Source organism: Protopterus annectens, chromosome 4.part1 (genome assembly GCF_019279795.1).
Source record: "Protopterus annectens isolate FY-2018-M chromosome 4.part1, PAN1.0, whole genome shotgun sequence".
NCBI classification, from domain to species: Eukaryota; Metazoa; Chordata; order Ceratodontiformes; family Protopteridae; genus Protopterus; species Protopterus annectens.
Genome location: NC_056734.1, coordinates 309279217 through 309292738, shown reverse-complemented (window position 1 = coordinate 309292738; position 13522 = coordinate 309279217). Strand labels below are relative to the sequence as shown.

At 38.6% G+C, this 13522-nt stretch overlaps 1 protein-coding gene across 1 annotated transcript in view; it reads right to left on the bottom strand.

Moving 5' to 3' along the window:
* LOC122800843 overlaps positions 1–13522 on the bottom strand; it is a 1417490-nt gene that overhangs the window by 802167 nt on the left and 601801 nt on the right. The gene's annotated exons all lie outside the window — the stretch shown is intronic.

The window sequence follows — 13522 nt, the reverse complement described above, 5'->3', positions numbered from 1 at the left end:
ATTTGAAGGTGTTTTTACTATATATTCTCTGGAAGTTCACTATTATATACATGGTCTGAAGAAGCATATCAGGAGATATGCGAAAGCGCTTACCCTTGTAAAAATAAAGTCTTTTATTTACTATTAACAACAGTCGTGGTGAGTCTAAGTTTTGTCTATCATCATTTCGTAAAGTTTTGTTAACTGAAGACTCTTCAGCAGCTGTGGTTCGTTTTTTCTTTCCTTTTCTCAAGTTTATTGGAACCGCACCTACACACGACATGGCAAATTTGGATGTGGAATTGGATTACAACCCAGAACCGAGGATCCTGCTAAATGAACAGCAATGGACTGCCATCACAGTTTGTAAATCTAATCCTTTATTGGCTCTGGACTTTAATGTTTCTACCTTTGATACTCCTAGTGTCACTATAGATAATTTAGAAGCCTTTAATGCAAAAACAAAAATGCTTGAAAATGATTTATATAAGCTTCAGCGATTCATGTGGCAACGCAAACACATGGAGGCATGTTTGCACTTCAAGCTTGTTCCACGAGGCATGCGTATATTATGCATGCCTTCATATGGTGACACTCACCCTATTCTCCTGAAGAAATGGCAGGAGATTAATCTTGAAGCCAGTTTTAAATACATGCAATTATTAATAGACTATTTCACTCCCCTTGAAAATGAATTGTTGTCTCAAGTCAGTGCACTAAACAAAGAACTTAGGGAGAAATTCTGTGAGGACTTCTGCCATAAGAAACTAGATAATATATACAGTCAAGTCAGTTCTTATGCTTCCAGGCTACAACAAATCAAACTGAAGAAATTGCAGCGAGATTTTAGAGATTTTTCTACTGGGCGAGTTTTCGTATGGCCCAGGAGTACTGACTCTAGCTCTTTAGCTACTAACCAAGCTCATAATTTGGTGCCTCTTGATTCAACCCTTACAGTCCCTGTTCCTATTGGTCCTTTGAATCCAGCTCCCATGCTGTTGATACAGGATGATGCTACAGAAGAAGCGTTTACTACGCCACCGGAGATACCAATAAGGGCAGTCTCTGCAACAGCGACTTCAACTCCGCTCCCGAACCAAGAAGCGGACCGAGCTATTGGGCTTCAAAAAAACTTAGGGGCTATACCGAAACAGAATGTCCAAGACAGCACTCATTTTTTACCTTTCCCTATAAGGAAGCAAGCCTCAGCACGGGAACGTATCGGCAGTTGGGAGACGAGGAAACGAAAGTTTTCGGGAGAAAATGTCTCGTATCAGAGAAGGAGGCAAAAACATTAGAACCCTTGTTTTTTAACATGTCAAGGTATGTGCTTACTAAAAATGATCAAGACTTGTTAAATAGAGGACTGTCGTTTGTCCCTTCACAAGGCAGCGTTCTATCAGACATACTTATTGATCTGCGTTTGTTTGGGTGAGCCGTTGCCCTGAAGTTGTATTTTAAAACAAATGTTTCAAGAAATAAGACTGAAAATGTATCTGACTTGCACATTCATAAAAAGAAAAGTTCTTATACACCTCCATTGCCAGCGCATGTAGAATCTTTTATAAAAATGTGTGAACAAGACCTCTATCACTATTTTTTTAGTGGTGAGAGAAAATGCTTGTATTTTAATATGTCTAGAGGCATTAGATCATCTCTAAACAAGCTCACCAATGATTTTTCTATTGTATTGAGACCAGTAGATAAGGGTGGTGGTATTGCTTTATTTGATTCTGAGAACTACCAATCTTTGATGCTAGACATGCTAAATGATGATGTTACTTACTTAGGGATAGATCAAAGAAAGCTGTCAGAAATTATCAATGCCATCAAAGATGACTTATATGATCTACTTATGTGTTGTCAGTTATCACCAAGTCTATATGAATTCTTACTTAATGATAGTCCAGTTGTCCCAGTTATCAAGGGTCTTCCAAAACTGCATAAAGGTACCTTCCCCCCCCCCATTGCGTCCGATAGTGTCCAGTGAAAAGTGGGCCACAGAAAACATTTCTGTATACTTAGAGGACACCTTGAGACCATTAGTTAATGAGGTCTCGAGTATCCTTAAAGACACTTATCAGTTATTGTCTTCCTTAGATGCATTAGATACATATCTTATAAAAGGCAAACACTTATTAGTGACTATGGACATTCAAAGTCTTTTTACCTCCATCCCCAATGATCAAGGGATACAAGCAATAAGAGAAGTACTGCAAGTTTTTCCATCTGTTGATAGGAATCAGGAAATATTGATATGTCATTTGTTAGACCTTGTTTTAAACAATAATGTATTTTCATTTGAGGGGAGCTTGTATTTACAAGTATCTGGGGTTGCCATGGGCACCCCTTGCGCGAATACGTATGCCAACCTGGTGTTGTACCATTGGGAAAGGCAATACGTTTTTACAAGCACCCACTTTAGTAAGGTTTTAGTTTTCAAACGTTTTGTAGATGACATTTTAATCGTTTGGGATGGCTTGGTAGAAGAATTTTACCTTTTTAAAAACTACCTTGAGACCACGACAAATTTCCTTAGATTTACAGCAGCAGCATCTTTTGATTCAGTATGCTTTTTAGATGTTTGCTTAGACATAAGAGATGGTGTATTGACTTCAACATTGCATAGAAAATCATGCTGGAGAAACACAATTTTACGCTATGACAGCATGCACCCACGTCACGTGTTTAGTGGGATAATAAAAAGTCAGTTCATTAGACTCTCTAAAATTTGTAAAGACAGTTTAGACCTATTAAAAGAGGCTGAACAAATGGAAAAAATATTCTCAGGTAGAGGGTATGACCATGAGTTAGTAAAAAACATCAGAAGGCACGTTTTAGGTGAAGAGGAAACACCCAGAATGGCAGCTAGGTATAAACATTCGCCTCTTATTTTCCATACCAATGAAGATAAGAATAACTCAGATATGAGAGTTAGTTTTGTGACCACTTACACCAATGATAATGCTAATATTAAAAGAATCATTGCCAATAATTGGAAAGTTTTATTAACAGATGACCGTACTTTGAATTTAGTAGGTAAGAATCCTCATTTTACCTATAGAAACAACAGGAATTTAAAAAGACTTTTATGTGACAAGGTAGGTAGTACAAAGTCTGATACAATACAGATCAGGAATAGTTTAGGTACTTATCCCTGTAATCATTGCAATTACTGCAAGTACTTGACTAAAAAACAAGAATTTATACACCCAGAGCTTTCTTACATATTTGTACCCAGATTTCAAGCCACCTGTGATACCACAGGTCTAATATATCTAGCCACCTGTGTACAATGCCCAGTGTTCTACGTAGGTCTGACCAAGAGGAAATTGAAAAACCGTATCTATAACCATCAATACGATATTAAAAACAAAAATGAGCTTAATGCTCTAGCAAAGCATGTTCAACTTTTCCCTGGTCATTCCTTCATATTTAGAGTATTACAAATAGTAGAACCAAACATTAGAGGTGGTGATTACATGAACTTATTAGAGTTGAAGGAGTTAAAATGGATTCTCAGGCTAAAAGGTCATCATCCCCCTGGACTGAATGCTTACATTTCACTTAGATCGTTTTTGAATACACGTAGATGAATTACTGTTATTTATTCATTTATTTATTTATTTATTTATTCATTTATTTATTCACCTATTTATCCATCAAGTTTGTATGTATTCTCATACACACATATACATTAATATATTGAAGCTGGTTTTTAACTGATTTATCTCAACATAGTTTTTAACCATGTTATATATATTTTTTTGTGTAGACAAGTTTTATGAAATATTATAATCAACTTTATATACATATATTTTGTTTCTTATGGATAGCGACATGGTTTTAAAGGTGAAAAATATGAATATTTATTGAATAACTTGAACATCTTGTATATATACCTACGCTTTTTATCCAGGGATTTTAACCCATGAATTCCATAGATTTTTGTATATTTTTGTCTATATATTAAAATGCTTTAAGATTTTATAGACATATTTAACATACTTTATTTATATATGCTCAATCTGAGGTAGTGAGAGATTTTATATTTTATTTATGTTCAATAATTAATAGCTTTATATGCGATTTTAAATGTTTTTGAAAGTTGAAAAAGTTCATGAGCTCTGCTTGACAAAACTTTAAATATGTGTTGTCATAAATTGCTTTTGATGCTTGAAGTACTTTTTTAATGAGTTGATTGTTTTATTGATGAAATTAATTGAATAATTTGAAGGTGTTTTTACTATATATTCTCTGGAAGTTCACTATTATATACATGGTCTGAAGAAGCATATCAGGAGATATGCGAAAGCGCTTACCCTTGTAAAAATAAAGTCTTTTATTTACTATTAACAACAGTCGTGGTGAGTCTAAGTTTTGTCTATCATCATTATATATATATGTATATGTATACACATATACATGAAGAATATAATTAAATATTATATACATGGCATGAATTTATATGAAATTGTCCCTATACAAATAAGTAATATAACATCACCTATGTAGTGGTCTGGCTTTAAGGACCAGTCTAGTGGGGATCTTATCATTTAAGCCCTTTCCAGTATCAGCCCTCATTCTAATAATCTATCTGGTCTCCAAGACCTCAGTCCTATTCCTAATTTCCCCTAAATATACCACCTAACTTGGTCTCTTTTATAACCATAAATTTAAACTGATGGGTGTTACCCTTTTCAATAATATGCCTGGCTAGGGCATTAGTTTAATTCAAACACCTGATGTCATAACAGTAGAAATATGTATGATGTCAAAACAGTAGAAATACTAAAATATAGTACAGCTTGTTTATCTTTCATATTGCTTAGGTTCATAGGTTCATAGGTTCATACTAGGCTATCTGCCCTAGGGCATTTAAAAGCCTAGCCAGAGTGTGTGTGGCTTTCACCACCCCTTAGGATGAGAATACTATACCCACTAGTTTGCTGTGCCTCTGTCCAGCAGTGATACAGAGATGATTCCTGGGGTAAACCTACGATCTCCCATCCACTCGTCAAGATTTCTCTTGAACAGAGTCAGTGAGGGGCTCTGCCTCACATGGACTGGGATTCTGTTCCATAGTGTAGGGAGTCTCTGGGTGATGAATCTGTCCCTCCAGCACGTCCTATTTATATCCGTGTTGAGGTTTAAGTCTCTTGCTCTCATGGCTCTGGTGGATTTGGATTTTTTGAGGTGGAGCATGTCCATTAATTCCGGGTTGGACATGGCCTTGTATGTCAGGCACAGATCACCTCTGAGCAGATGGTATGTGACTGAATAGAGCTGGAGTTTCTTCAGTCAGGCATTGTATGACATATGTTTGAGCCCCTTTATCCTTTTGGTGAGGAACTTTTGTGGTCTTTTCAACTGCTGCAGGTGTCGGGTAAGGTACATTCTGAATGGGGCGTTGTACTCAATCATTGGTCTGATAAGTGAAGAGTACAGGGGTACAATGACCTCTCCTGATCTGGATGTGAATCCCTTCATGATCAGGTGGGCAATGTAGAAGGTCTTCCTAACCACTTTGGCAATGTGAGTGTCAAAAGAGAGGTTACTGTCAACTTGGGTCCCCAGGTCCCTGATAACTTCTTCCGTGTTTAATGGATTACCACCTATGTGGTAATTAGGGGTTACCTTGTTTTTCCCAAAGGGTATGACTATACATTTTTTGGCATTTAGCTTAAGGCCAAGGCTCTGGCACCAGTTATCCATTTCTATGAGACCTTTCTGGAGGATGTCTGTGTCTGATGGAGTGTCAATTATGGTGCCCAGTTTGCAGTCATCTGCAACTTTTGTCAGCCACAATCCCCCTATGTTTGCCTGCACTTCAGAAAAATAAATGCCAAACAAGAGGGGGCCCAGGACTGAGCCCTGTGGGACACCGCTCGTGATCGGCTTAGAGTCTGACATGGCACCAGCAACTCTAACCCTGTGTGTTCTGTCCTTGAGCCAGTTTGCAACCCATCTTGTGACATATGGGTTTACATCTAAGCTAGTGAGCTTTTCTATGATGCCTGAGTGGGGTATTGTGTCGAACGCTTTTGCTAGGTCAAGGTAGGCTGTGTGAACTGCCTTACCCTCATCAATGGCCTTAGTGACTGTTTCGAAAAAGTCAACCAAGTTCAAGAGGCAGGATCTGCCCTTGACAAAGCCAAATTGGGTAGGATCCAGTGTCTGTAGGTCCCCAATGTCTTTATTTATGAGTTCCATTATGATCCTCTCCATAGCTTTGCAGACAAGGCTCGTCAAGCTTATGGGGCGGTAATTTCCAGGGTCCGTAGAAGCACCGCCTTTGTGGAGTGGGACCACAGTTGCCGTACGCCATTCTTTGGGTACGTATCCTGTAGTAAGGCTAAGATTAAACAGCAGCCTTATGTGTGGGTTTAGTTCCTCATTGAGTTCATGTAGCACACAACCGGGGACACCGTCCGGTCCCATTGATGCTGTGTTTTTTGCTTTAGAGAGAGCAGCTCTCACCTGGGCATCTGAGATGTTTGGGAGGCTAGACTCTGGTGATATAGCTATTTCTCCTTTTGGGGAGGGAGGGAGGGGAGAAATTTGCACTGAACCTGTCTGCCAGTATGTTGGCGATGTCTGTGGGCTCAGTGATTTTTTTTATCATTTTGGACTAATTCTGAGCATATCTGGGAGTTTCCACCCAGGTTTCTAACATAGCTAAAGAAGGGTTTATGATTGTCTTTTGTGTCATTAGCGATTTTTCTCTCAAAGTTGGCCTTGGATGATTTTATGAGTGATCGTAGTTTTTTGCTAGTATTGATCAGAGATGCCTTCCCATTTAGGGATTTTGCTCTGTCATGTAGTAGCTTTCTCCTCTTGTTGTAGAGTTTGTTTATGGATGGAGTCCACCAGACTGTGTGCCTGCCTTTGGTGGAAAGGGTCTTGATTTTATTAGGGATTGCTTGATCCATACATTCCTGGAGGTGATCGTAGAAGGCATTTGTAAGGGTTTCAGCAGTGTGGGTTGTGGTTTCCACTGGCTCGGGGGCCTTGAAGGATACCACTCCAGTCTTAAGAAGTGTGAAGTTTGCTTTTGAGAAGTTCTTCACTGTGGTCTTTTTTGCTGGGGGTGGGGGCAGGATGTGGATCTCCAGTGAGATTAATTTATGGTCTGATCTCACCAATGAGGGATATTTATTTATTTTATTTTATTTATTTTATTTATTTTACATTTGTTAACCGGGCTAGTCTAGCTGGATACATATCTGTTTTCAGTAGAGGCCCGAGGAGAAAAGCTCCAATACAAAATGGTAAGTACATGTTTAAATTACAAGATTCAAAGTAGAGTTACAAAAAAGAGAATACAGATTACATTTACAGGAATGAAAAAAACTTCCGGTGTGGAGCATTTTGTCCCCATGTTTGTGATGATCAGGTCTAGTATATTTTCTCCTCTTGTGGGAATGGTGACTAGTTGTTCCATAGCATTTGAGTTTATGAACTCAAGGAACCTTTGGGCTAGGGTGTTGGGGCTTGAGTAATGTTCCCAGTCTATGTTTGGGTAGTTGAAGTCACCCAATATGATGGTGTTTGGAGAGAGACATTCATACTCTCCAGTGTCTTCAGGAAGGCTGTGTGGGTTTCCTGAGTTTGAGAAGGTGGTCTGTAGCATGTTACAAACTGTAGGGCAGTTTTACCTATGGTTAATTGCACCTGGATGGTCTCCGATGCTTCGTGCATTGCCACTAACCTGGAGGTGTGGGTATCCTTTATGAATATGGATACTCCCCCTCCTTTTGTGGTTCGGTCCGGATTTTGGGGCCGGAACGCATGATATGAGGTATAACCTGATAGTGCTGGGGTGCTCTCAGGAGCCTTGAACCAGGTTTCAGTCACAGCACAGACATCGATGTTCTCCATACTGAGGAGGGCTTCGAGGGCGTGCATCTTGAGGTTTAGACCTCTGGCATTGAGCAGTATTACCCTTAGTTTTTCTCCATTTTTGTTTTCTAGGGCAGTAGGTTTATCATTTGAGCCTTGCCTAAAAAAGGCACTATGGGGGTGGCAAGAGCCTTTGCCAATATCTGGAAGCCCAGGGGGTGACAGGTGCAAGCCGTCCCTTGCGAAGCAGCGTGGCTTGTCAAGCATGTCATCTCAGGCAGACAGACATTGGATCCCCTTAGAATGACACCAGTAATTAAGCCAATTATTAAAGCTGATCATTTTGTCTCTGTATTGTGGCATCATTCTTGGTGAGGGTAGGATACTGCTCAGGGTCAGGGTCATACCGGCCTGGGCTGCATAATCTGAGAGCTCCTCTATGTCTCTTTTCATGTAGTCCAGGGAGGTACGTCTCAGGTCGTTCACACCGGCATGGACAATGACTGAGTCATACTTGTACTTGCTGTGGAGTGACCTGAGTGCTTGTGTTATGTGGCGGATTCTAGCGCCTGACAGGCAGCTTACTGTGATCTTTTCCTTGTTCAGTCTGGTGAGTGGGACGTCAGTGTGTCTGACTATGGAGTCACCTATAACAAGTGTGTCTGGCATTGTGTTTGGCCTTAAGGGCTGTGACTGTTTAGCACACTTACTTTGAGAACTATGTGTTGCATGTCTTATGTCTTGAGGTGGCAGTTGCTTGGGTGTCTGCTTTGGAGGCCTCTGTAATTTTGGTAGATTTTTCATCAGTGCCTCTGAGTATGTCTTTGTGTGTTTATGTGTTTGATTTGCAGTTGTGATAGTTTTATGTGAAACTGGGTTTATGGTGTGTGTGGTTTCCTTCTCCTCCTGTCTGGTCTTGCCAGTCCTGAGCTGAGAGAGCTCAGCCTCCAGTTTGGCTATATAGTTGCATCTCTCACATGTATTTGTGTTTTGTGGGAGAAGGAGTGGGTTGTCTGTGTACATGAGGCAATTGTAACATTGCCTCAAGATGCCCAGATTCACCAGCTGAACAGGAGAGGACGCTAGCAACTGACCCTTCGACATGCTAGAAAAAGTGAAAAAGTTTGCTGTGTAACTGAGTCAGAAGGGACCTATAGGGAAATGGGTACTCAAGGGGATTCTAGGCTAATGTAGTACTTTGTTTAGTATACAAGTACTTTACCTATATAAAAATGCTTTAGGAGCAAGTGCTGAGCTTTTGAGATAGGGAATAGACTGTTTAGATTGCAAGTAGAGAAGTTCTAAGGGAAAAATTGAAGAGCAGAATTTACGGAGCCAGAAATAGTTTAACCTTGTTTAACCGGCGCTGCCCGATGGTGCCCTATGGGCAACTCCGTGCTAAATCACACAAAAGCGCGCTAAAGCGGGTTTTATAGCAGGGGGTTGAAAAGAGCTAGGAATTGACCCAAAATGGCCAATAGACTACAAGTTTCTGGCTGGAACCACTGCTCTAGGGACAAATAGGCTGCTCAGTGCTCCCCACTCCCACTGGTGAACAAAGAAGTTTCCCTTTATCCAAATAAGGATATGGAATAGCACAGGAATCAAGCCAAAGCTCAGAGATCAGCAAACTCTATAGACTGGACTATTCTAGTTCAGTAAGGCGGGAAAACAAGATTTTTTTTTTTTTTTTTTTTTTGCAGAAAACAGAGGAAGAACAGACAGTAAATGCTATAAATGCTTTTAAACGGCTAGCGCACTTGAGTGTGTTAGCCTACAGGTAAAATTAAGCAACAAATAACTTTTTTAAAAGTGCAAAACAGTTAATCAACACAAAAACAGTTTAAATAGAATGCAGAGCTGTATAAACAGGCGAAAATGCAGTCGCTAAGCAGTAAATAATCAAAAAGCCAGAAAAAATACTTAAATCAGGAAAAAGTCACTCTTTTGCTCTCTGCTGCTTGTAGAACTCTGCAGGACACCACGAGGAGCTGTGCTGAGTTGAATACAAGTGAAAAAGCGCTAAAGCGGGCTTTATTACAGGGGGCTGAAAAGAGCTAAGAATTGACCCAAAATGGCCAATAGACTACAAGTTTCTGTCTGGGACCACTCCTCTAGGGACAAACAGGCCGCTCAGTGCTCCCCACTCCCACTGGTGAACAAAGACGCTTCCTTTTATCCAAATAAGAATATGGAATAGCACAGGAACCAAGACAAAGCCCAGAGGTCAGCAAACTCTGAAGAGTGGACTATTCTAGTTCAGTAAGGTGGGAAAACAAGATTTTTTTTTTTTTTGTTTTTTTTTCTTTTTTGCAGAAAACAGAAGAAAAACAGACAGTAAATGCTATAAATGCTTTTAAACGGCTAGCGCACTTGAGTGTGTTAGCCTACAGGTAAAATTAAGCAACAAATAACTTTTTTAAAAGTGCAAAACAGTTAATCAACACAAAAACAGTTTAAATAGAATGCAGAGCTGTATAAACAGGCGAAAAAGCAGTCGCTAAGCAGTAAATAATCAAAAAGCCAGAAAAAAATACTTAAATCAGGAAAAAGTCACTCTTTTGCTCTCTGCTGCTTGTGGAACTCTGCAGGACACCACGAGGAGCTGTGCTGAGTTGAATACAAGCGAAAAAGTGCGCTAAAGCGGGCTTTATTACAGGGGGCTGAAAAGAGCTAGGAATTGACCCAAAATGGCCAATAGACTACAAGTTTCTGGCTGGAACCACTCCTCTAGGGACAAATAGGCTGCTCAGTGCTCCCCACTCCCACTGGTGAACAAAGACGCTTCCTTTTATCCAAATAAGGATATGGAATAGCACAGGAACCAAGACAAAGCCCAGAGATCAGCAAACACTGAAGACTGGACTATTTTAGTTCAGTAAGGCGGGAAAACAAGATTTTTTTTTTCTTTATCTTTTTTGCAGAAAACAGAGGAAAAACCGACAGTAAATGCTATAAATGCTTTTAAGCGGCTAGCACACTTGAGTGTGTTAGCCTACAGGTAAAATTAAGCAACAACTAACTTTTTAAAAGTGCAAAACAGTTAATCAACACAAAAACAGTTTAAATAGAATGCAGAGCTGTATAAACAGGCTAAAATGCAGTCGCTAAGCAGTAAATAATCAAAAAGCCAGAAAAAAATACTTAAATCAGTTATAGCAAATACAGTTATAACAAATGCTCTGAAATATATACTGTATATTTCCAAAATGTTTGAGAAGGACAGTCAGAACACAAGAAGGTTCAGGCAAAAGAGAAAAATAAAAAAAAGTTTTGTTTTACTTTTTGAAAGGGAAAAAGGAGGAACAGAAGGCCTTATCAAATGTTCTCTCTGTATTAAGCAGAATGAGCTAATGACACTAGACTGGGAGGTGTGTCACAGTAGGGGCGGGCAACTGCAAAGCCACCAAGTATAAAAGCAAGACACCAACAGGGAGGGTGGGACAAAATAGCCTACAAGACAGCAAGCACTACAGAGACAAATGAAAGTTTTTAAACAGATAAGGATTTGTGAAGATACTGAATAGACAAAGTGCTTTATATATATTAAATTGTAAAAACAGTAATCTGTAAAAATAATCAAAAAATCAAGATACTTATATTTTGTAGCTCAGTTGCAGTCAACAACCTCTCTAGTCTGCACTGTGTGCAAAAGACAGAAACTTTTTTTTTTTTTTTTTACAAGAACACAAAAGAACCAGCCCCCACTAGCCAAGAGATAATTACACAGAGCATATGTTTCCCTTTACACAATAGCCTACAAGACAGCAAGCACTACAGAGACAAATGAAAGTTTTAAACAGATAAGGATTTGTGAAGATACTGAATAGACAAAGTGCTTTATATATATTAAATTGTAAAACAGTAATCTGTAAAAATAATCAAAAAAATCAAGATACTTATATTTTGTAGCTCAGTTGCAGTCAACAACCTCTCTAGTCTGCACTGTGTGCAAAAGACAGAAACTTTTTTTTTTTTTTTACAAGAACACAAAAGAACCAGCCCCCACTAGCCAAGAGATAATTACACAGAGGAGATGTTTCAGTTTACACAATAGCCTACAAGACAGCAAGCACTACAGAGACAAATGAAAGTTTTAAACAGATAAGGATTTGTGAAGATACTGAATAGACAAAGTGCTTTATATATATTAAATTGTAAAACAGTAATCTGTAAAAATAATAAAAAAATCAAGATACTTATATTTTGTAGCTCAGTTGCAGTCAACAACCTCTCTAGTCTGCACTGTGTGCAAAAGACAGAAACTTTTTTTTTTTTTTTACAAGAACACAAAAGAACCAGCCCCCACTAGCCAAGAGATAATTACACAGAGGAGATGTTTCAGTTTACACAATAGCCTACAAGACAGCAAGCACTACAGAGACAAATGAAAGTTTTAAACAGATAAGGATTTGTGAAGATACTGAATAGACAAAGTGCTTTATATATATTAAATTGTAAAAACAGTAATCTGTAAAAATAATCAAAAAAATCAAGATACTTATATTTTGTAGCTCAGTTGCAGTCAACAACCTCTCTAGTCTGCACTGTGTGCAAAAGACAGAAACTTTTTTTTTTTTTACAAGAACACAAAAGAACCAGCCCCACTAGCCAAGAGATAATTACACAGAGGAGATGTTTCAGTTTACACAATAGCCTACAAGACAGCAAGCACTACAGAGACAAATGAAAGTTTTTAAACAGATAAAGATTTGTGAAGATACTGAATAGACAAAGTGCGTTATATATATTAAATTGTAAAAACAGTAATCTGTAAAAATAATCAAAAAAAATCAAGATACTTATATTTTGTAGCTCAGTTGCAGTCAACAACCTGTCTTTTTATGCAGGCAAAACAGATAGATGTTTAAGGGATAAGGTTATGTAACACTTTTATGACAACAGGTGTTTGAATAAAACTAATGCCACAATGTTAATGTTGATGGCATAAAAGGCATCCTCTGACCCAATACCAATGCTTATGCTGCATATCAGCAAGTCAGATAGCATCAGAAATACTCAGTCTAGGGATCTTAACCTCTTCTGAAACATCCAGAGAATGGCTTGAAGGGACAGGTATATTTTCAGAGGATATCATTGTTTTAGAACAGACTGCCCATCCTTATAAAAAGCAAGATTCCACTCTGTCCATATTCAAGCATTACTGGAATCTATGGATGGGAAGCAAATAAATTAACCCAGGATTTCCTCCTGTACTATTAATGGACAGATTCAAGTTCTAAATGCTTTGACTCATGAACGGCTCTCCTCAAATTATTTATGGTATGAGAACTGTTATTCTCATTAGGGGTAATATATAATTATTGACCATTATGTGGGTAAGGACAATCACTAACCAAATGGGATAGCTTAATTTGAGCATAAAACGGGGAACTGGCTATGCTTAAATTAACCCACAAGCGCAACTAGCCTTGTACTTGTCTATAAACTTATGAACTGCTTCTGCTGTACAGAACACAAGAATTCTGTGTTAAAGCACTGCTAGCCAATATTGATCATGGTTTAGGTCTGACTGACCATCCTTTTACAATTAACTTGAGAGGCTTGTACCGAGGGGAAAGAATATGAGTATGAAGACAAAGATAATGAAACTGGATTATAAGAGAATGAATTATGCTGTGTTGGGTGACAGGTTCAAAGATAACTTAAGAAAACTGAAGCAAAATGAAGAGTGAGAAAG